Source organism: Pristis pectinata, chromosome 3 (assembly GCF_009764475.1).
Source record: "Pristis pectinata isolate sPriPec2 chromosome 3, sPriPec2.1.pri, whole genome shotgun sequence".
NCBI classification, from domain to species: domain Eukaryota; kingdom Metazoa; phylum Chordata; class Chondrichthyes; order Rhinopristiformes; family Pristidae; genus Pristis; species Pristis pectinata.
The window spans coordinates 95,738,180-95,759,121 of NC_067407.1; the positions used below are offsets into that span (position 1 = coordinate 95,738,180).

The 20,942-nt window shown below is 43.2% G+C and overlaps 1 long non-coding RNA gene across 1 annotated transcript; it reads right to left on the minus strand.

Moving 5' to 3' along the window:
- Positions 1–923: 923 nt before the first annotated feature.
- Positions 924–17,865, minus strand: LOC127568240 (uncharacterized). The gene is made up of 5 exons (XR_007955978.1): positions 17,731–17,865; positions 14,896–15,021; positions 10,505–10,576; positions 7,576–7,656; positions 924–1,171 (listed from the first exon to the last, which is right to left on the minus strand). It is a non-coding gene; the product is annotated as an uncharacterized LOC127568240 (long non-coding RNA).
- Between the last annotated feature and the right edge of the window lie 3,077 nt (positions 17,866–20,942).

Sequence of the window (20,942 nt, forward strand, 5' to 3'; positions counted from 1 at the left end):
AGAGTTATTGCTGTCCAATATTGCTTTGAACTACTTGTTGCTCATTTGAGATTCCAGTTTTGATTAATTGCATATTTTATTAGTAAGCAAAGATTGAGAAAAAGATGTAATTGTTTACATGAGCACACAGGAGAAAGAGACTTGGATTCCATGCCAAAACGTTTTCCAATCAATAAGCACTTTTTAAAAACACAGAATGCAGAAGACCTGTCAGCCATCTTTTAGTCATTAACCTAATGTGTTTACATTTGCTCCTTGGTTTAATCTCACCTCAGGTTTAACCAAAGGGCTTTCATCACACCAACTATTCAGTGATACAATTTTCCTTTCAGGCTATGAATCCCGTTGAACCAGAATGAACTTCTGCAGCCAGGCTTTTACTTTTGCATTTTAAATGAATTTCCTCTTCCCGGCACCATTTGCCAATCTTTGAACAGAGAGAGGTAACTAGTGTTCATCTCCTGTTACTAATGAGATAAGATAATGCATGAAAACAGTTGTTAGGTTTATATTTGATCTTGTAAAACCTCTACGATGGTTTCCCAACACTGAACAGGAAAACTTGGATTCGCAACATGAAGAGGAGTTCTGCATCTTTACAATTCTCCTCAGGTGGTCCCCAATCCCAACGCAGTCTGGGTGACCTTGTAGTTAGGACTAAAGCTAAGTAACGTAAGTCACATTTCGAGTTCAGAAGTGAGACTTGTGGAGGGCAATATTGGGAAAGTTCACAAAAACAAACCTACAGAGAAGTTCACTTCACACAGGGAGGAAACTAGAGCTGTTTATAAGACCACCTGAACACAGAGACAAGAATTTCAATGTGGTCTGTCCTATGGGACCAGTTTCTTTTCATAATTCATTGTAAGAATGTAATTTTCACATGCAAAGCTCAATCTGATGCAGGTGGGCAAGGAGAAAGGCACATTAATTTCATCTGCTGCAGACATCAATACCCAGAAATCTATTCTGTCCGAAGAGCGGTGGTTCTCACCGAACAAGCAGCCACCGACTGTTACAGCTGTGATCGCTGGCACTTTTGGTGTTTTGTGTCAGAAGGTCAGATGTTCAGTGGAGGTGCCTCCTGCGACTTGTGGCAACCCTCCCATTTCTGGCAATCCAGGCAGCACTGGCATTTACAGACACACGAGAGAGTGGCTTGACTTGGCTTCTTTTAAAAAAAAAGACGTTAACATAGGATCGATTTTCCAAATGCATCCCAACAAAATTACATTATTTTTGTCTATGCAGCTTATAATGAATTAAACATCATTGCTTGTTTGCCAGCAGTTTTCTAATCTGCACAAAGAGCAGGCAAGGATGCTCCTGGTGCCAAGGACTGAGAAAAATCAGGACAAATCCAAGCCAACTGATATCCACCCAAACTTAGTCATTAGCAAAGTGTTACTGACAGTACTAGTGATTGACTCTTACTCACCAATGATCTGCTCACTGACTCAGAGTTTCACCAAGACCACTCTGCTCCAGACTTCATCTCAGCCTTGGTCCAAACACGGACCAAAGAGCTGAATTCCAAAAGTGAGGTGAGTGTGACTGCCCTTGACATTTGATTGAGGGTGGCATCAGGAGCACGGGTAAAAGTGAAGTCAATGGGCATGAAAGCACTGCAGTGGTTGGAGTCATGTTTTACACACAGGAAGATGGTCGTGGCTGTAGCAGTCAATCATCCCAGCCCCAAGAAGTCACTGAAGGAGCTCCTTGGGGCAGTGTCCTCGGTCCAGCTTTCTCTTCAATGGTTGGAAGTGTTGATGATTACACACATTCAATTCTTTTAGGAGGCTAAAGGAATTCAGCATATCCTCATTGACCTTCACCAATTTTTATTGATGCACCACAGAAAGCATCCTATCCGGATGCATCACGGCTTGGTATGGCAACTGGTCTGCCCGTGACTGCAACAAACCGCAGGGAGTTGTGGACACAGCCCAGCACATCACAGAAACCAGCCTCCCCTCCATGGACTCTGTCTCCACTTCTTACTGCCTCAGTAAAGCAGCCAGCGTAATCAAAGACCCCACCTACCCTGAACATTCTCTCTTCGTGCCGCCCCCCCCACCCCAAATTGGGCAGAAGATACAAAAGCCTGAAAGCACATACCACCTTCTATCCCACTGTAATAATACTATTGAACAGAGCTCTTGTATGATAAGATGGATTCTTGACCTTAATCTACTTCATTATGGCCTTGAACCTTATTGTCTGCCTGCACTGCACTCTCTGTTACAGTACACTATCTTCTGCATTGTGTCATTGCTTTCCCCTTGTACAACCTCGATGTACTGATGTGGTGAAATGATCTGTATGGATGACATGCAAAACAAAGTTTCTCACTGTACCTTGGTACATGTGACAATAATAAACCAATTTACTTTTGTAACTTGTCAACCAATGAACCAGTCCATACCAATATGCAGAAAGACCTGGACAACATTTGGTGTGTGCTGATAAGTAGCAAGTAACATTCACACCACAAACACGTCTGTCTCTGACCAAAGAGAATCTAGCCCACTTCCCTTGATATCCAATAGTATTACCATTGTTGAGACCTGACCATTAATATCCTAGAGATCACCATTGAAACTCAGAAATTCAACTGGGTCAGTCACATAAATACCACAAGAGTAGTTTAGCAACTGGGCATCCTGTCACCCAAGGTGTTTACACCATCAGCCATGGGAAGGAATATTCTCCACTTGCCTTCATGAATGCAGCTCCAACGACTCTCATGAAACTCCCTCAACATCATCCAGCACAGCGCAGCCGACTTGATGAACATCCCACCAACTGTCCTGAACATTCAACCTCTCCACCACCGGTGCAAAATGACTTCAGTTGCTTGCCCAGGCTCTTCTGCCTGAGCCTGCAACCTGTCACCAAGGAGAACAGCAGTGGTTGTATGGGAATAACACCACTTGTAGATTCCCCTTCAAGTCGCACGTTATCTTAACTTAGAAATACATCATTGGTCCTTAATCATCATTGGTTCTAGACCCTGGGACTCTCGACCAAACAGTTATGTGGGTGTACTTTCCCCAAAGGGACTGCAACAGTTTAAGGTAGATCGCCACTGTCTCCTCAAGGGCAATTAGAGATGGGCAATACATGCTGGGTTTGCCGGTGATAAAAAGATCCTAAAACATGAATAAATTTAACAAAATTAAACCACTGACAGCAGACTCTTGCATTACAGCAGACAACTGGATAGTTTGTAGAGTGTGCCTTGTGGATTGATATCATCAGTGTGATAGTTTATCTGAAGTCAGTTTATCTGTGCACCAGTTTATTTGTGCTAACTTGGACTCACCAGACATGCTGATTGCCAAACTCTATTTTGAGATCTGCAAGGTTATTGAGCATTAAGGGAACAGCATGCATTACAACTGCAAACAGCTAGAAAATATCTGGTGACTGGTATTTCAGGAGATCCTTCCCAAAAATCTGAGAGACAATATGGGAGAGGTGACAGAAATGCAAATCCGTAGGGATAATTTATCTGCATTTTATAATCAGGCATTAAGCACCAGTCAACACTATCTGGTTACTGGCGTCAAAGTTCAGACACATGAAAGGCTTAAAAAACCTGCCAGTCAGGAACACAAGAACATTAAGAACAGGAATATGTCATTCAGCCATAGACGCCTGCTCCACCTCGCAACAGTGAGACTCATCTGCATCTCCGTTCCATTTTCCTGCCTTTGTCCTACAGATTTCAACACCCAAACATGTAAAATGTTCCTACCCTGGATTTGGAAGCTCCAGTTGTTCCACAGCCTTTTGGAGGAGAGTTCCCCAGCATTCAGCTGGGGAAATATTGCTTCCTGAATGCCCTATTTCTGATTTTAAGTTTATGACTCCGGCTCATGGTTCCCCCACAAGTAAATTAAACTATTTCTTCCAATCTACCAGATCCTTGGAGCATCAAACTGCTTGTCGCTCAAGGTCCTCTACCCAGGGGAACCGAAGGTTATGCAACATTCTCAATATGTTCTTCTACACCCTGGTGACATTCTGGTGCTCTGCACTGCACCCATTCCAATACATCCTTTCCAGGGTGCAATGTAAATAATTGAACACAGTTCTCCACAGTGCCTGACCAAGGTTCTATACAGCTGAAGGAAAATTTCAACCCCTTTGTACTTCAGCACCTTTATAACAAAGGCCAACTTTCCATGAGCCTTTTAGATTGCTTTTGTTGTTTTCTATTGGTTTTCATTGATTTATTAAGTCAGAGCCCCAACTTGTTTTGTTCCTCTACAGTTCCTGGTTTCTCAAGTCAGCCAGTTTTGCGTTCTTAGCTCCAGACTGAATGACCTCATAGTTCCCCACAGTGAGCTCCAATTGATATAGCTTTCTCCACTCACTTAACCTCCTGTCACCCTTTTCAACTTTCTGCTATGATTGAAATATTTACCACCCTTCCCACTCTGTATTGCTTCAGCAAGTCATTAACGAACATTGCGAATCGGCTGAGATCCTGGTACAAATCTCTGGAGAACACCACATGCAACAGACTATCAATCAGCCTACTGACCTATCAGAACATTTTAAAGCAGCTTTAGTACAGGAACGAAGTTAGTTATTCCGGTTTATTTCACTCCAAAGTTTTGTGGTGCATGTGAGAGAGAGAGAAGCAGAGTTCAAAAAAGAATGTGAGAAAGAGGGAGGATGCAAGAGAGGGAGGGGGGGTTAAGGGGGGGGTGAGAGAGAGGGGGGGTGAGAGAGAGGGGGGGTGAGAGAGAGGGGGGGTGAGAGAGAGGGGGGGTGAGAGAGAGGGGGGGTGAGAGAGGGGGGGTGAGAGAGGGGGGGTGAGAGAGGGGGGGTGAGAGAGGGGGGGTGAGAGAGGGGGGGTGAGAGAGGGGGGGTGAGAGAGGGGGGGTGAGAGCGGAGGGTGAGAGAGGGGGGGTGAGAGAGCGGAGGGTGAGAGGGGGGGGGTGAGAGGGGGGGGGTGAGAGGGGGGGGTGAGAGGGGGGGGAGTGAGGGGGGGGTGAGGGGGGGGTGAGAGGGGGGGGAGTGAGGGGGGAGTGAGGGGGGAGTGAGGGGGGAGTGAGGGGGGAGTGAGGGGGGAGTGAGGGGGGAGTGAGGGGGGGAGTGAGGGGGGGAGTGAGGGGGGGAGTGAGGAGGGGGGAGTGAGGGGGGGTGTGAGAGGGGGGGTGTGAGAGGGGGGGTGAGAGGGGGGGTGAGAGGGGGGGTGAGAGGGGGGGTGAGAGGGGGGGTGAGAGGGGGGGTGAGAGGGGGGGTGAGAGGGGGGGTGAGAGGGGGGGTGAGAGGGGGGGTGAGAGGGGGGGTGAGAGGGGGGGAGGTTGGTGGCACTGTGGACAGTGCAGAAGATTGCCAAAGGCTACATGGGATAGAGATGTTGCAGATATGGGTGGAAAATGGACAGTCAATGTTTCGGGTCGAGACCCTTCACCTGGACTAAAATATAGAGGGGAGATAGTCAGTATAAAAAGGTTGAGGAAAGGGGTGGAGCAAGAACTGGCAGGCGATAGGTGGATGCAGGTGAGGGGGGGACAAGCAGATGGGGCAGGGCAGAGTGGGGATAGCACCAGAAGCAGGGAGGCGATAGGTGGAACAGACAAAGGGCTGAAGATGATGGAACCTGATAGGGGAGGAAGGTGGAGCCTGGAATAAAGGGAGGGAGGTGGGGGGGGGGGGCAGATGGGAACCAGTGGGAGGAGCGTGTGGGTGATGGGCAGATAGAGAGGGTGGAGGAGGGGAGGGGAAAGAGACAGGGTGATGGAAGAACTGGGTAGACCAGGAGGAGAGAGAAGGGACAGAGGGGGAGCAATTTACTGGAGGTTGGAGAATTCGACGTTCACGCCGTCAGGATGTAGACCAGCCAAGTGGAATATGTGCTGTTCCTCCAGTTTGTGTTTGGCCTCACCCTGGCAGTGGAGGAGGCCGAGGGAGACCTGTTGGTGTGAGAATAGGGAGAATTAAAATGGCTGGCAACCAGAAGATCCAGACGGCCATGGTGGACGGAGCACAGGTGCTCAGTGAAGTAATTGGCCAGTGTACGTCTGGTCTCACCGACGGAGAGGAGGCCACATTGGGAGCAGCAAAGCTGTCCACACTTAGCTCTGCTGGGGTGGGGCTGAATAATAATAAAAGCAAAATGCTGCTGAAAGCTGGGGATGCTGACAGATGGACTTATTTCCCCACAGATGCCGCCAGACCCTCCAGATATTTCTGTCACTTTGCTTCCACTTTTATGAAGGAGCTCAATGAAAATGGCTTAAAGTGTCCCCACTCCATCCCACTCAGTCCAGGAGTTTCAGGTCTTGTAACATTTTCAATCCATGTGGGAAAGTGGAGTCTCTGACCTGTGTCCTTCAATCCTGAAACATTTCAGAGCTCCAATGTGCTGTACAAACACACTGCTCTATAAAGATCTTTTATTAGACAACCACATTTGGAAAGAGTTGGTGTGATCAGTGAGGTCAGGAGTATTTACCCAGAACCAAAACTATCTGGAGCAACCAAAGCAGCAAACAAAAGAGTCAATTCTTCTTGTAACAAAGTTCAGTTACACTGAGAACTGAAGAGGAATTGGGAGAGCGGCAGAAGTGGTGAACGTGATTATTTTGAACAATTTTCAAATTGTTTTGGTGACTATTTTGGTTGAGTTTTTTTTGAAAGTTGCTGATAAACTTCCTTGCGAGTATGACGGCTTTGGGAAGGGCTCCACCAACGCCACAAGTCCTCCAAATACATGTTGGAAATTTTATAGACAGATGGAGGATATTCAAGTTAACGGCGGCATTGTGCCACAGTGACGGAGCTGGATCAGGAGACGGACAAGTCCAGGACACCACTTACCAAGAAGGGGTGGACTGGTGTTCCACTAGGACACAGGCAGAAGGCTGCCTCCCCACAGAAAGGCTTTCCCTTTGGGAGGTGGAAATTTCACAGACAACAAAATGCTGATGAAACTTATGATCAAAACAAAAAAATGCTGCAAAACTTGCTGAAGATTGTACTGAAGAATGACTCAGAGACCCAATTGCAGATTCAAACATGCAAGAAAAAATGTTTCAAGAAACTAACTGGACCTTTGAGAAAACGACGAGATTTGTCATGCAGCAGAGAGAATGGAGATTAAAGTAGTTAGTTACTCAACAGGTCAGAACATGAGTGCAGGACATAAACCGAAGGAAATCTCCAGTGGCAACAGGAACAATAAAAGTCCAAGCTCAGGCTAAATAAACTCCAAGGATGTAAGTGTTGGAATTGTGGGAGGAACCACCAGTTCCTCAGGAGATTGTCTTCACTTTTTCATAAAACATGTAATATGCAGAAAGAGCAATCATTTTGGTAAGAATTTCAGAGCCAAGAAGTTATCTCCACATAAATTAAAAGCCGGATCAATCGATGAGGACCCAGGAACAACGGTTCTTGTTGTCTGAGGTTAGTGCTTTTAGGTGAGATGATGAGAAATGTGTTATACTTAAGTTAGTTGATTTCAAATAGATGCGGAGGTCCGATGTAATTCTGCTTCACTTTTTCAAGAAAGCAACCTAAGATTGCTAATTTATAAAAGGTGGAACTACTTACATGTGCGATTGTGGCTAATGTTGGAGCCTGTCTCCCTACGAAAGGATAAGGACAACTGCGGATAGCACAACCACTTCACACCTGCTGGGAAAACGGGCATGTTTTGAGCATGGACATTATCCTGTATAGTGATAAAGATGCTATCAACAGCACACCATCAGCTGGATTCATGACATCTGTGTAAAATGACCATTAGCCAATAACCTAGCTTTTAATGCAGAAATCTTTCAGGTATTTATTGATTGAATTAGACAACTTAAATGCAGACTTTTTGCAACAGTTGATCTGGTGCAACATGAACCTCATCAGGTACCCATGGCTTTAGGGATAAGCTGACTGGATGGTCTGGTCGGATATTGTAGTTCTAGTAACAACACCGACTATTTGGATCAGTTTTGTAGTATCATTGCCTGATGAGGATGGATCACTACATACACAGTCAGATGATAAAGAATTGAAGAAACAGAACATTGCCCATCGCTAACGCTGGAAGATGCAGCTCTGCACCTTCATGATGCAAAGATTTTTGCAATTCTAGGTGTTTGAAATGGATTTGATGTGAAAGTTTAGATGAACAAGTTTCATATTTAACCAGCTTCCATACATTCTTTGGGAAGGTATCATCAGGAGTGTTGGCCATTTGGGATCAGCTCTGCACCAGCAGCTTTCCAGAAGAATTTGGTGGAAGGACTTCAGGGGATAGAAGTCATTGCTGACAAGTTTGTGACTGTCGTCAGACAAAGTTGGAAGAAGTTGTTCAAGACCATGATAAATACTCAGATGCATTTCTTCAAAGATACAGTGAGCAAGTGGTAGTACTAAATAAAGTAACTTTTCAAGGCAAGAATTTGCTGTTATTGGACATAGTGCTGTCAGCCAAGGATTTGATGCAAATTGAGTCAAAGTTAAAATAATTTTGGAGATGCCAACACCAACCAATATGACAGGGATCCAATGTTTGTTCAGACTTGCTCAAGACCTAACCAAGTTTCTTCTCATCTCTCAGATATGGTGAATCTACTCAGGTATTTAAGAAGGAAAGATTCAGAGTGGTTCAGGGGTGGACCCCAAGACGTGTTGTTGAAAAAACTAAAGGTAGTTCCTGCACATCAGTTCATAGATGTTTTGATCTTAAGAAGTAACTTTACAATTTGATCAATTTCAGTCTGATCTTGGAGCCACATTGATACAGACTGGATAACCAGTCTCCTGTACATCGGGGGCATTAACAGAAGGCAGCAGTGGAATGTACATAAATCCAAAGGGATCTGCAGGCAGTTGTGTTTGCCTGTATTTGGAACCATACATCCATGGATGGGACACAGTGAATGCTGGAACAGATCTTCGTCCATTGAAAGAATTGTTCTCAAAATACTAAGAGTTCTCAAACATCTCAGAGAATTCAGAAAATGCTGCTGACATTTCAATTATTTTCTTTTAATGTATTTTATACAAAAAAGGGGTGAAAGGTGGTACTGGTGAATACAATGAACACAGATGTTGGTACTTGTGATTTTACATATGAAGAAATTGATCATTTCAAATACTTCCATTTTGAGATAAGTTTGGGGAAGTACTTAGAGGAATGAATGCAGATGATCCCACTGAAAAGCAAATAAGAGGGTTAAGTTAGAGGTGCTTGAATGTCTTTGTTTTTACTTTGTTTCTCAAGATGAATGTTGGATTTCCTTGTACAGTTAGTTCAAAGGACAACTTATGGTGCCAGCCATGTAATGTAAAGAACTACTGTCAGTTGCTCATTCACACATATTGGCATAGGATGTTCAGTTTGTCGAGTTTGGATTGTCTCTATTGGCTGGGATGCCATCAGCATGAAAGCAATATGTGTAAAACATGTTGGGCACGTGGAAGTTGGCCAAGTATGGAATCTTTACTCAGATGTGACCTGATGACCAAGCCTTTGGCAATGGTTAGTGCTGGTCTGAAGTTCATGGCTGTGCTCAACTTGTATGTGATTATTACAGTAACTTCATTCAAGTGACTGGTTTACTTCAGCTGGCAGACTTTGAAAGAAGCTCAAATAATGTTCACTAGGTTTAGAATACCAGATGTCCTAGTTACTGATATTGGACCACAACTTAGCTCCTCAGAGAGTGCACTGTTTACTAAGGTATGAAACTTTAGGCATGTGATACCATCATCTCTCTACCTACAATCAAATAGTAAAGCTGAGAATGGTGCCAAAACTATAAAGAGACTTTGCACAAAATGACTTACTCTGTGCAGGAAGAGTTACTATCCCTTCACTTGGTGTCAATCTAACAATACACCAAGTGAAGGGATAGTAACTATTCCTGCACAGAATTGAAAGGGTTGTAGGTGCAAGACACTCCTTCTTACTACAGAGCCCCTACTACAGCCTTAATGTAGTTATTTTATTTTACTTCAAATTAAAATTGATTTTGTTTTGTAACTAAACTTGACGATGCTGGTACTTAAAGAACTGAAACAATATTTATCCAATAAAAGCATCTTTGACATTCAGGCTTGTATCAGGAGAAAACCATCAATAACTCAAGATTAAACTGAAGTGGTAACAAGTATATGAAGCAGAGCTTTCCGAGAGTCTGTTGCAGTTGTTTTTTTTACTGTAATGCTTTGAATTACAGTGCTCGTGTGCAGACTATCACTCACACTGTGTCTCTCAGGAGTCCACTTACCTGCGTTGTACTCCCTATCATAATGATGGATGAAAAACATGTTACATCTTAACACAGAAAAATTAACAGAGCCTTTATTTTAAGTGCAGAAACAGTTTCATTTACTATGCTAAGCTGACCTAATGTGTACAGAATGGTGACATTGTGAGTAACCCACACAATTACTCATAAAGCATTGTAACTGCAGATAAAAATTGCTGCTCATTTGTGTTTAAGTGATAAATGAAAATTTACTCCTTTGGCATTACCTTGTTAATTCAGTTTCTGCTCCAGCTTCAGAAATATCTCTGCAGACAGCATTAGGCATGGCTCCTACTGCACTGAACAGAAATTAAAGCATTAGGTGTTGAATTGCAAGAACTATTTTGGTAAATAAAGATTTTGGTAAATAAAGATAATCATTCTGTGTATTCAAGGCCACTGGGTCTGAACTGTAGGTAGCCATTGGATTGCTATTTTAATCAAATGGGCAAGCTGTATGAGCTGACTGCAGCAAGAGGGAAATGCTTGGTCACAAGCGAAGTGGGCAAGGTGTTAGCTTTCCAAATGCCAATGAAACCATAAGCTTGACACGAAGGGCTGCAATTCAAAGCTTGCAGACAGATAGCTTTATAACATTTAATCGACTAAAATCTAACAGTATGATATGTCACCTTCAGCAAGACCTGGATAATATTCAGATAGGGACTGGTAAGTGGAAGTTGCACCAATGTGAAGCAATGACCAACTCCAAAAAGAGTCGAAGCACCTTTGGGTTGACAAGAAATACATAGTTTGTTCACTTTTTGAGATGTGGGCAAGACTAGCATGGTAAGCATGGCCAGCATGTTGGCACAGGTGAAGCACAGTATGTATATGGCCAGTCCAGTTGAGTTTCCACTCTGTGGGGATAACCAGGATCTTGACAGTGGGGCCATGGCCATTGAATGTCTGAGGCAAGTGGTCAGACTCCTGTCTTGTTGGAGATGGACGTTGCCTGGTGTTTATCTGGCACAAATATTACTTGCCACTTTTCTGCCCATGCCTGAACGTTAACTGGGTCTTGCTGTGTTTAGACTGGGCTGCTGAGCTGCAGCTAATGGAAGAAAACATTGTGCAATCATCTGCAAACTTCCTCACTTCTGACCTTAAGATGGAAGGAAGGTCACTGACATCCTGATGGACCAACCACATTAACGCAGTGGCTGTATGAGCAGGTCAAAGCCTTCATCACTTCATAACCTTAATCTCAACATTTTATTTTCATCTCTTCATGCACTTACTGTGCTTGCAGTCACTCCAAATCATTACTCAGGGAGTTCTGAGAAAGTGGAACTCTAACCTGCAAAGAGGAATTGAGGTAGATAGCATTGATGTACTTAAACTATATGGAATGAGATTAAGGTTTTGGTTCAATTAAATAGTATGGGATTCTGACGGAACACAGGTGTAGACTCATTGAGCTGAATGGTCTACTTGCTGTAAGTTGTATTTTAAAGTTGAATCATTAACAGGAGGGTGATAGCAGGAACATTATGCAACAGAAGAGTATCAGCACGGCGATAGGGAACATCTACACAGTGTGTGTATCCAGTGTTATTGTGAGGAGGTGTGGCATGGACCCTTAAGAAAATTCAAAAGGGATAGTGACCCAATGCAACTTTGCAAGCACACAGGCTCTAGGTAAACTGGCCTGGCACTGGTTTAGAGGCAGGTGGCAGAGTTCAGAGAAAGTCAAGTTTATGAAGAGGGGGAGGAGATGACAGACTGACTCAGATGGCGTTGATAAAGACGAGTCCAAAGACAGAGCTCGAGAAAACTGAAAGCTCATAAGCTGATCCCAGGCACATTGTGACTTTCACGAGGGCTGTTTCAACGTTGTGACAGAAGTGGAAACTTGTGTCTGGGTGTTCCAACAGGGGTCTGTGGAAAAGACAGGTGTGAAATCGGGAGCCAGCAGTAAGTTGAAAGGCTTTCGACAAGTTGAAGATAGGGTGGTCGTCAGCAAGTGCAGGAGGAGGTAAGTGCACCATTTTAAGGTGGAGCTTACCGCCTGTTCGTGAACCCAAATTACTGCACAGCCAATGAATGACAGTTGTTGGTTTAATGTAGAAACTGAAGCAAATTCGTAAGGATTTGCAAAGCTCCAGCAACTAGCAATGAAATGTATCACCAGACAATGTGTTTCTGGTTGTCTTGATTAAGAGATGAATATTGGTCAGAAAACAGGGAGGATGTTCCAAGCTCTTCTTCTAAGCAGTATCTTAAAAATCTGTTGCATCCATCTCAGGCTGCAAGGAAGCTTCACTGTCACTTCAGTAGATGCATTGAAGCCCGGTAACCAGGAATAGCCATTAGGTGGCACTGCAGCCCATTGTTGGAAACTATGAAGTACTACCTCTGACAGCACAGAACATAGCCATTCGCCCATCAGATCCATGTCAGCTCCCAACAGAGCAATCCCACTTCCACCTCCTCATTTCCTCTGTAGTCCCGCAACTTATTCTCTCTCACGTTCCCATCAGTTCCTCTTTTATTTTGCCACTTACCTCTGCGGGGGGTGGGGGCAATTTACAATGGGCAACTAACTTACTAACCTTCACGAATTTGGGTTGTGGGAGGAAACCCAAGCACCTGGGGGAAACCCAAGTGTGAATGTACAAGTACCGTACAGATGGCAGCCGAGGTCAGGGATGAACCATGGACCCCTTCAGCTGTGAGGCAGCAGCGGCAACTGCTGCAACAAACAGGATGCCGGAGGAACTCAGTGGATCAGGCAACATCGTGGAGAGAAATGGAGAGTTGGCGTTTCGGGCCGAGGCCCTTCATTTGGACTGGTGCGTACTGCTGTGCACCATCTAAGATGCTGGATGCGAGTTAATACATTTTGGAAATAAGGACAGAGGAAGAAAACTATTTTCACCGATAAAATTCTAATTGTGGAGGAAATATTGATATTCACAGGGAGAATAACATTCAGAATGATCAGGGGCTGGGGGTGAGGGAGGAGGCAACAGAAGGGCTTGTTGTATTGCGCAGAGGGAAGGATTGAAAGGGATCATAAGAAATCCTGGGGAAGGGCAGTGTGGGTGGGGGTGCAGTGTGGCGGAGGGGTTGGAGAGTAGGGATGTAAGTTCAACTGTTGACTTGGCCAGTTGGCTTCCTCAATGAGTAAAACTTAGTTGTGCTGGAGTCCACAATGAAGGGCCCCTCTCACTGTAACATGGCCCAAGATCCCCCATAATGCTACAGAAGGAGCCTATACAGACAAATCAGGCTGTGGTGCAAGGGTGACTAATACCAGCAAGTGCCCAGTTGAACTTCCTGAGTGGTGTAAATTATCTCAGAAATGGTGTTACTGCATTTCATTATGGGGAAAAAATGATTTGATACAATGCTGAAAGAAACGTTAACCACAGAACTTTTCTACAAATGACTTTCTCCATTTGTAGCTCATTATCAACCTTTTATTTTTATATTTCAAGAAAGGTCCTGGAAAGGGAACTGGAACTTTTCTCACCTGGTGCAGAAGCACAAAGCTGCAGCCACATCCATCAGTTTCAGCAATGTTATGCTGTGCAGATTACCTTGAATCACAGAATGAACCAACTCCAATCTCTTGTAACCGGCTCAGCTTTAACATACATTACATTCCTGAATTTAAGCACAGGTCTCTATCTTCGGCATTTTAAGTGGCCAATGGGATTTTTTCTTCTGCAGTGATATCCATGAATCAAGCTTCCCTCCCAACCTTTCTCCTCTGATGTAAAAATAGTGATTCACTATTATTCACTCAAAGAATAATTTCTTGCATAGCTAAAATATGCAATAAATTGTTACTTAATTTGGAAACATTAGTTTGGTGGGGGAGAGAGAGTGAAAGCAGCCCTTTGTTTTTGAGTTTGGAAACACTGAAGGCACTGCTGGGTGGGTTATGGGGATTATGTTGTGGACTCAAACACCAGAAGCTGCACATGAATTTTCAAGGTTTTCTGGAACCTCATGAATCCACGACCATTCTTGGACCTGAAGGCAGATTTGTGGCCTGGTGCTGCTGAGTCAGGTGAGACTGGAGGCTTCACACGATATGCCTGTCGTCCAGCACAATCAGGTTTTAAGAATATTTTAGCAAACCTTTGGGTAGATTGGGGTGATCCCAGCCCACGCCTCACTAGCCCCACAGCTGAATGATGATTTGACTCACTCGAGTCACAGCAGGTCACAAGGGGCAACTCGGCTGTAGGCAGCAGGAATGAAGTGGCCAATCAATCACAGGCCATTGTGATGCCTTCTGGCAGCTTGTGTGTCATGATGCCTTTTTACTGTTTCCACATATCAATGATAGGTGGCTTTGGAAACATTTGAAATAAATGATTGAAAATTTTTAACAATAGTAATTTTATTTATATCACACAAAACTGCTGTTAATTAAAAAATATCAGTACACAATGAAATATACACAAGGCTTACCTTTAAATGAAGATTGGAAACCCCGGTGAAAAGAATGGGCTGGGTGACTGGCCCCAGCTACACTTGGTGTAAAGTTGAGGGGCCAGATACCAAGTGCATTTTGCTCCTCGGCTCAGCAACTTACACAATGCCCTGGACTCGATGGCAAGTCCGCAGACAGAGCGAGGCACTAGATGTGCATGCAACTTACCTCCAGTGGGTTCCCGGCTCCTTTGCAGGAATGGAAGTCTGGGGTGAGTTGCCATACACTCTGTAGCTCACTGAAGGAGTGGTCAGTGCATTCTCATCCCGCTTTTTCAAAAGCCAAGTCATACATCTATTTTGAAAAGCATACAAATGCTAACATCTCTGCCTTTTATTGAAACCACTGGTAGATTTCATGGTGTTAATTTTGCTTGGCAGAAAATACCAGTGTCACTGGCAGTATTTGCATTTGAAAGCAGGTAATGACATAAAATTGTGAACAGTCTGAATAAAGCAGAGATGCCCAACAGCATTACTGCACAAAAGCTGCTGAGGCAGAAATTGTACCTTGGCTGTCATGAAACAGCTTCCACTTATATGTGAATCTGACATTGAGGGAATCGACAGGAAGATAAGGAGTAATGTTATACTATTTACTGATAACTTCACACCATGTGGTCAGCTGATTGTCAAAGGGAATCCTGACAGCATTGAGAGAGAGATTGGGGCTGATTATGTGACAAGACAATGGATGTTATTGTGAAATGGATGTTATATGCAAAATAATGTGCAGTAGTGCTATAAATAACAACATACAATAGACCTATTTTTGCCAGAGCAATAAATTGTTGAATTGCAACACATCCTTGTACTTCTTCTTGAGCTAGTGAGACATATATTGGATCAAATCACTCAGCGCTTTGAACACTTGAGGTCAAAGCTGTATCAACCCATTCACACTTAACCAATTACCCATCTAGGAAAAGGTGGCACAGGTGAAGAACAAAATGCTTTGGGCTATTATTAAAGAAAGCTCTGGTTAGTCCAAGTTTATTATCAATTAGACGAATCAAATACTGAGCTGCACTATAATCCATTATTACTATATAAAACGACACCAACCTAACTGCATCAGAACCCTCATATTCTGCCTTTAGGAGATTCAGAGGTCACCAAACATTACAGGTGATACAGTGGCTTAAGACTGACAGAACTGAACTGAAATGATTTGCCTTTGAAAACTGAGAGGAAACATAATCTAGGTTTTTTTCAAAACAAAAGGCATAGGTGATGTAGATATGCACAAGTTATTTAAACAAAAGAATTATTATACCATAGATCTGATAGCCAGCCTAGAGTAGCAGTCCAAGAAAACAGCTCATCACCACCTTCCTCACTATCCACAAAGCCACTGATGTCATCCGCAAATTTATTCTCATACCTCCTACATTCACATCTAGGTTGTTAATATTCATCACAAACAAGGGTCCCAGCACTGGTCTGTGCAGTGTACCACTGATCACAGATTTCCAATCAGAAAAGTATCCTCCCACCATCTCCCTCTGCCTCTTATCACCAAACAAGTTTTGGATCCAGTTGGCCAGCTTGTCTTGGATCCCTTGTGCCTTTACCTTTTGGACCAGCCTTCCATGCAGGACCTTGTCAAATGAGACAATATCTACCACCTGGCCTTAGCTACTTCCTCAAAAAACTCAATCAAGTTCTCATAACATTGAGGAAAAGGTGGCTAATGTTCCTGCCCAAGCCAGCAATACTTGATTTTTTTTTAACACAGGGAGTGGTAGGTGACTGGTATGTGCTACCAGGGGTTTTAGTGGCGGCAAATACGATAGAGGCATTTAAAAGGCTCTTAGATAGACACATGAATGTGCAGAGAATGGAGGGATACGGACATTGTGTAGGCAGAAGGGATTAGTTTAGTTAGGCACTTAATTACTTGTTTAATTGGTTGGGCACAACATGAGCCAAAGGGCCTGTTCCTGTGCTGTACTGTTCTATGTTTATGATTTAACAATCCTTTATCTCATTGCTTTGTGTGAAATGACTGGCATGTCTTATATTGCCAAATTCTGGATTTCAACGTGGAACGTCAGCTGCACATATTTGTTCACTCTGACAACAAACCGGTCAGTTTTAGGGGAAAGATTACTTGAGAGGCAAGAGATTGAACATTTACCAAAACTGAATATAAAAGTTTAACCTTTTGACTCTTGAAAAACTCTCTCTTGCATGAGGATTAATCATTACTTTTCAAACAGTAATAATTAACTCTGGGTATATTGTGTAATCTCTTAACTTCTCCCAGAGCACAACAAATAGGAATGTTCTGCAAACGTCACTAATTTGATACCCTGACACTACCTAAATGGCAGAAAGTAGTTCAGAATGGTGCTGGAGTCTTGCTGAAATGGTACTATTCACTCCCACAATAGTCAAGCATTCACCTCAGCAAAGCAGATGGAAATTCTGGCTGTTCAGATTCAACATTTGTTTGGAGTCAGAGGAAGACACCAAATAAATGCATGTTAAGGTTTCTAAAATCTTAGTAAAACACATGAGGCACACACAGTTAAGTAGATATTTCAATCCTCTCTTCTAATTGTGGGGCTTAAAACTCACAGAATTTCCTTATTTTGCATTTGAAGACTGAGAGGAATGGCACATACCTGCCTAGTTGACCACACTTGGAGGGGAACATTAAACACTTTGCATTGTACACCATGTGTGCCTCCTCAATGAGCTTGATGATTACCTGGTGGGATGGGGGGGGGGGGGGGGGGGGGGGGGGTTTGCGTATTCTTGCCGGGATTCAGCTGCATTCCCTCTCAGACAATTTGCAAACTTCATGGAATACATGACAATTTTCTGTGCTATAAGTTAGTGCACACATTTTTAATTGAGTTAGAAAAGACTAATTAAATTTATGAATTCTTGCGTTGTAAATGTAATAATTGTACATCAATGCTCATTTAGACTATCACGTGAAAGGCAAATATTCATTCAACTGCAACTGAAATGGGAAGTCTGTAACTTGCCTTACCTGTCAATTCTAGGATATTAAATTCTCACTTTTGTCGTCGTCATCAAACAGCTCTTCTTCAGACAAAATACGGACAGAGAGCAGGGTTCCCTCTATTTGACCTAATAAAGTGCTTTAACCTCAACTTCAAGCAGCATCACAACGATTACTTTCATTTTCCTAATGATCATTGCTGTGGCCCTCTGTTTGCTGATTTATTGACACATTGTGGGCAGCTTTCACATTGGGCAGACATGATTGGAAGACGGTTTAGACTGCTCTAAACTGTTTTGCGTAATGCTCAATTCCATTTGCAACTTTTCAGCAAATGAAGCTGTACACACCTGCCTGCAGTAAACCCAGATAACATTCACGAGGTAAAAATTGGAAGCAACTGTCATGCCACGAAAATACCAGACAACGATCAGCTCTAATCAGGGACAGTCTAATCACCTACTCCAAGCAGTCAGTAGCAGTACTGTCACTGATTCTCCCACTATTAACATCCTAAATGTGGGGAGTAGGAGGTAGGGGTAATCATTCAACAGCAACTAAACGGGGTCAGCCACGTAAATATTGAGCAGGTGAGGGTTGGATATCCTGCTGTGAGTGACACCCCAAAGCCTTTCTACCATCTCCAAAGTGCAAGTCTTGAAGGGACGGGCGTGTTGTAAGTTGCCTGGATGAGTGCAGATCCAACAACCCTCAACGAGATACCATCCAGGACAAAGTAGCATCAACCTAAACAGTCACCAACTCTGCAATTGGCACAGTGATCACAGTTTGTACCCTCTGCCAAACACACTGCTACACCAACAGCACCACCCACACTCTACCACCAAGGAGGACACATTAGTGGAACACCACAGCCCACAGGTCCGCTCCAAGTCAAACACCATTCATGGAAATGTATCACCAGCTGTTCATCACAAATGTATCACCAGCTGTTCTAAACATTGGAAATACCTATCCAATAACACCGTGGGAGAACCTTCATTAGAAGGGTAATCAGTGGTTCATGGTAGTTCACCAGCATATTTGAGGAAGTTAGGGACGAGCCTTGCTAGTGATGACCACAGCCTGAAAAATGAATAATTAACACAAAGGAAGGATCTTATATCACATTAATCGTGGCTGAATTCAACCCCATCATTCCTGAGGTAAAGACAAACTAATATTGTTTATGAAGAAGGGTTATTTTTAGTATCAAAGTAAAGATATAAAGCTCAAAATAAATTATTTTCTCAGAAGTTAATCAAATGACAAAATTGTATTCAAAGATTTTTTAGTACTTCCCAGGGTAATAAAAGTGACCCACATTCCCCGTTCACTTGAAAAAAAAGCAAATAGCACAGCAGATACACAAAATACAAAATAAATACATTCAGGATAAGGAATTTAATCACTTTCAATCTTTCTCTTTGAACATTCCAGGGAACGTACAATTGAGTTGGAAGGATTTCACTGGAATTATCTGAGATTGTCACTGGAAAATTCAGCAAGAGGTCCCTGATGGTCCTGGTCAGGATCAGCTGGTGCTGTACTTTAAAGAGTAATATAGCAATACATGTAATTAGATTGAATGCTTCGTTTGAGCATTCAGCAAGATTAAACTGTTGACATTCACCTTGTTAAGGAACTGCAATAAACGTGGGGCAGGCTGCAGAATCAGCTTGCTTCCATTGTTAGCAGAGCTCACATTGGTTTGATCCTAACCACTGTAAAAGCTGAAGGATTGAACTAGGGCTTATCAGGTCTATTAGCTGAAACGTAAAAATCAAAGATCATAGATATTTTGTTTGACACAACAATAAAGATTGAAATAGAACCATTCATAAAGCTAAAGAAAGTGCAAAGTACAGGATTCACTTGAAGAATCACAACAGCATCCCAGGAGCTATTTGGCCCATTGTGCTTATGCTGGCTTTTTGAACACTCTCTTTAATTACACACACTTCCCTGCCCTTTCCCATTCACATACTTACCTAATTCCCTTTTGAAAGTTTCTGGGCTGTACTGTTGTCTTGAGAGTCAGAGCATTCTTAGGATCAGTTGGAAGCCCACAGCAATGCAGGCACCATAGAAAGCAAAAAATGATCACTCCAGGCCTGGGAACCAGGACTTCTTATTTGCATGTCACTTTGACATTTAATAATACTGTAAAACTGTCAAATAAAACCAAGCACTGTTATTATGCAACGTAAATAAAGCTTGTTTAAAAACTATCATTAAGAATCTGAGTGGATTTACTGTCACAGGACTTGCAATCCTTTGTTACAAGTGTTATCATAAGGAAATTTATTTCCAGTTTCCATCCCCGTAATCCATCAACCCCACACATTTTGCCTCCACCTCCCAGCCAAAGGACTGCCTTAGGAGGACAAATGTTTTATGCTGATTTCCCACTGGACTTATTTTCTCTAATCTTAATCTTTTTTCTTCCTTCGACCTAACCAATTACATCCATGACTCCTCTGGATACTCCAGTGCTAGATGGTAATCATAACTTTCGCTCCATGTGCAGACACCAAATCCTGACTACCATCCACTTCAACTGACCATTGGAAATCTGCTTTGTTTTCCTGAACATTGCCCAAGCAAGTGGCCATTCAATATAACCTTCCTCGAACTGGCTAAATCTGTTCTAATCAACATTTTTCCATTAACACCTCTCCCTTTTTTGAGGTAAAACGTCTTCCTATGTGACCAGCTTGTACTCGCGATGTTTTTGTAGCCAAGGTGTAGCACAGGAGAAACGATTCCTGCAGATGCTGGAATCTAGATGGAAAACATGATGACACCATGCTCGAAGAACTCAGCAGGTCAGGCAGCATCTGTAGAGAAAAGCAGGTGGTCAACATTTCAGGTCGTCGACCGCCTGCTTTTCTCCATGGATGCCGCCTGGCCTGCTGAGTTCCTCCAGCATCATTGTGCTTTTCAAGGTGTAGCACATATTAGGGGTTCTCAAGTAATCTTGCTCAGGTCCTCTCTCTGACTTTTTTTTTTAACCATTACACTCACAACCTTTGTTGCTGCTTTCTATTCTTACACCAATAGAGAAGTTCATTTTTTTCAAATTTGTCCCCCAGTCATGGAGGGGAATGCAATCCTACTGATATGCAGAATTGGCAGGATATTTCTTCCCCTCCCTTTTCCAGGAAAGAACTCATAACTTCCCCTAATTTGTCACTGTTGCATCTCCCCTGACTGCCCTCAACAGACCTTCCAAAACG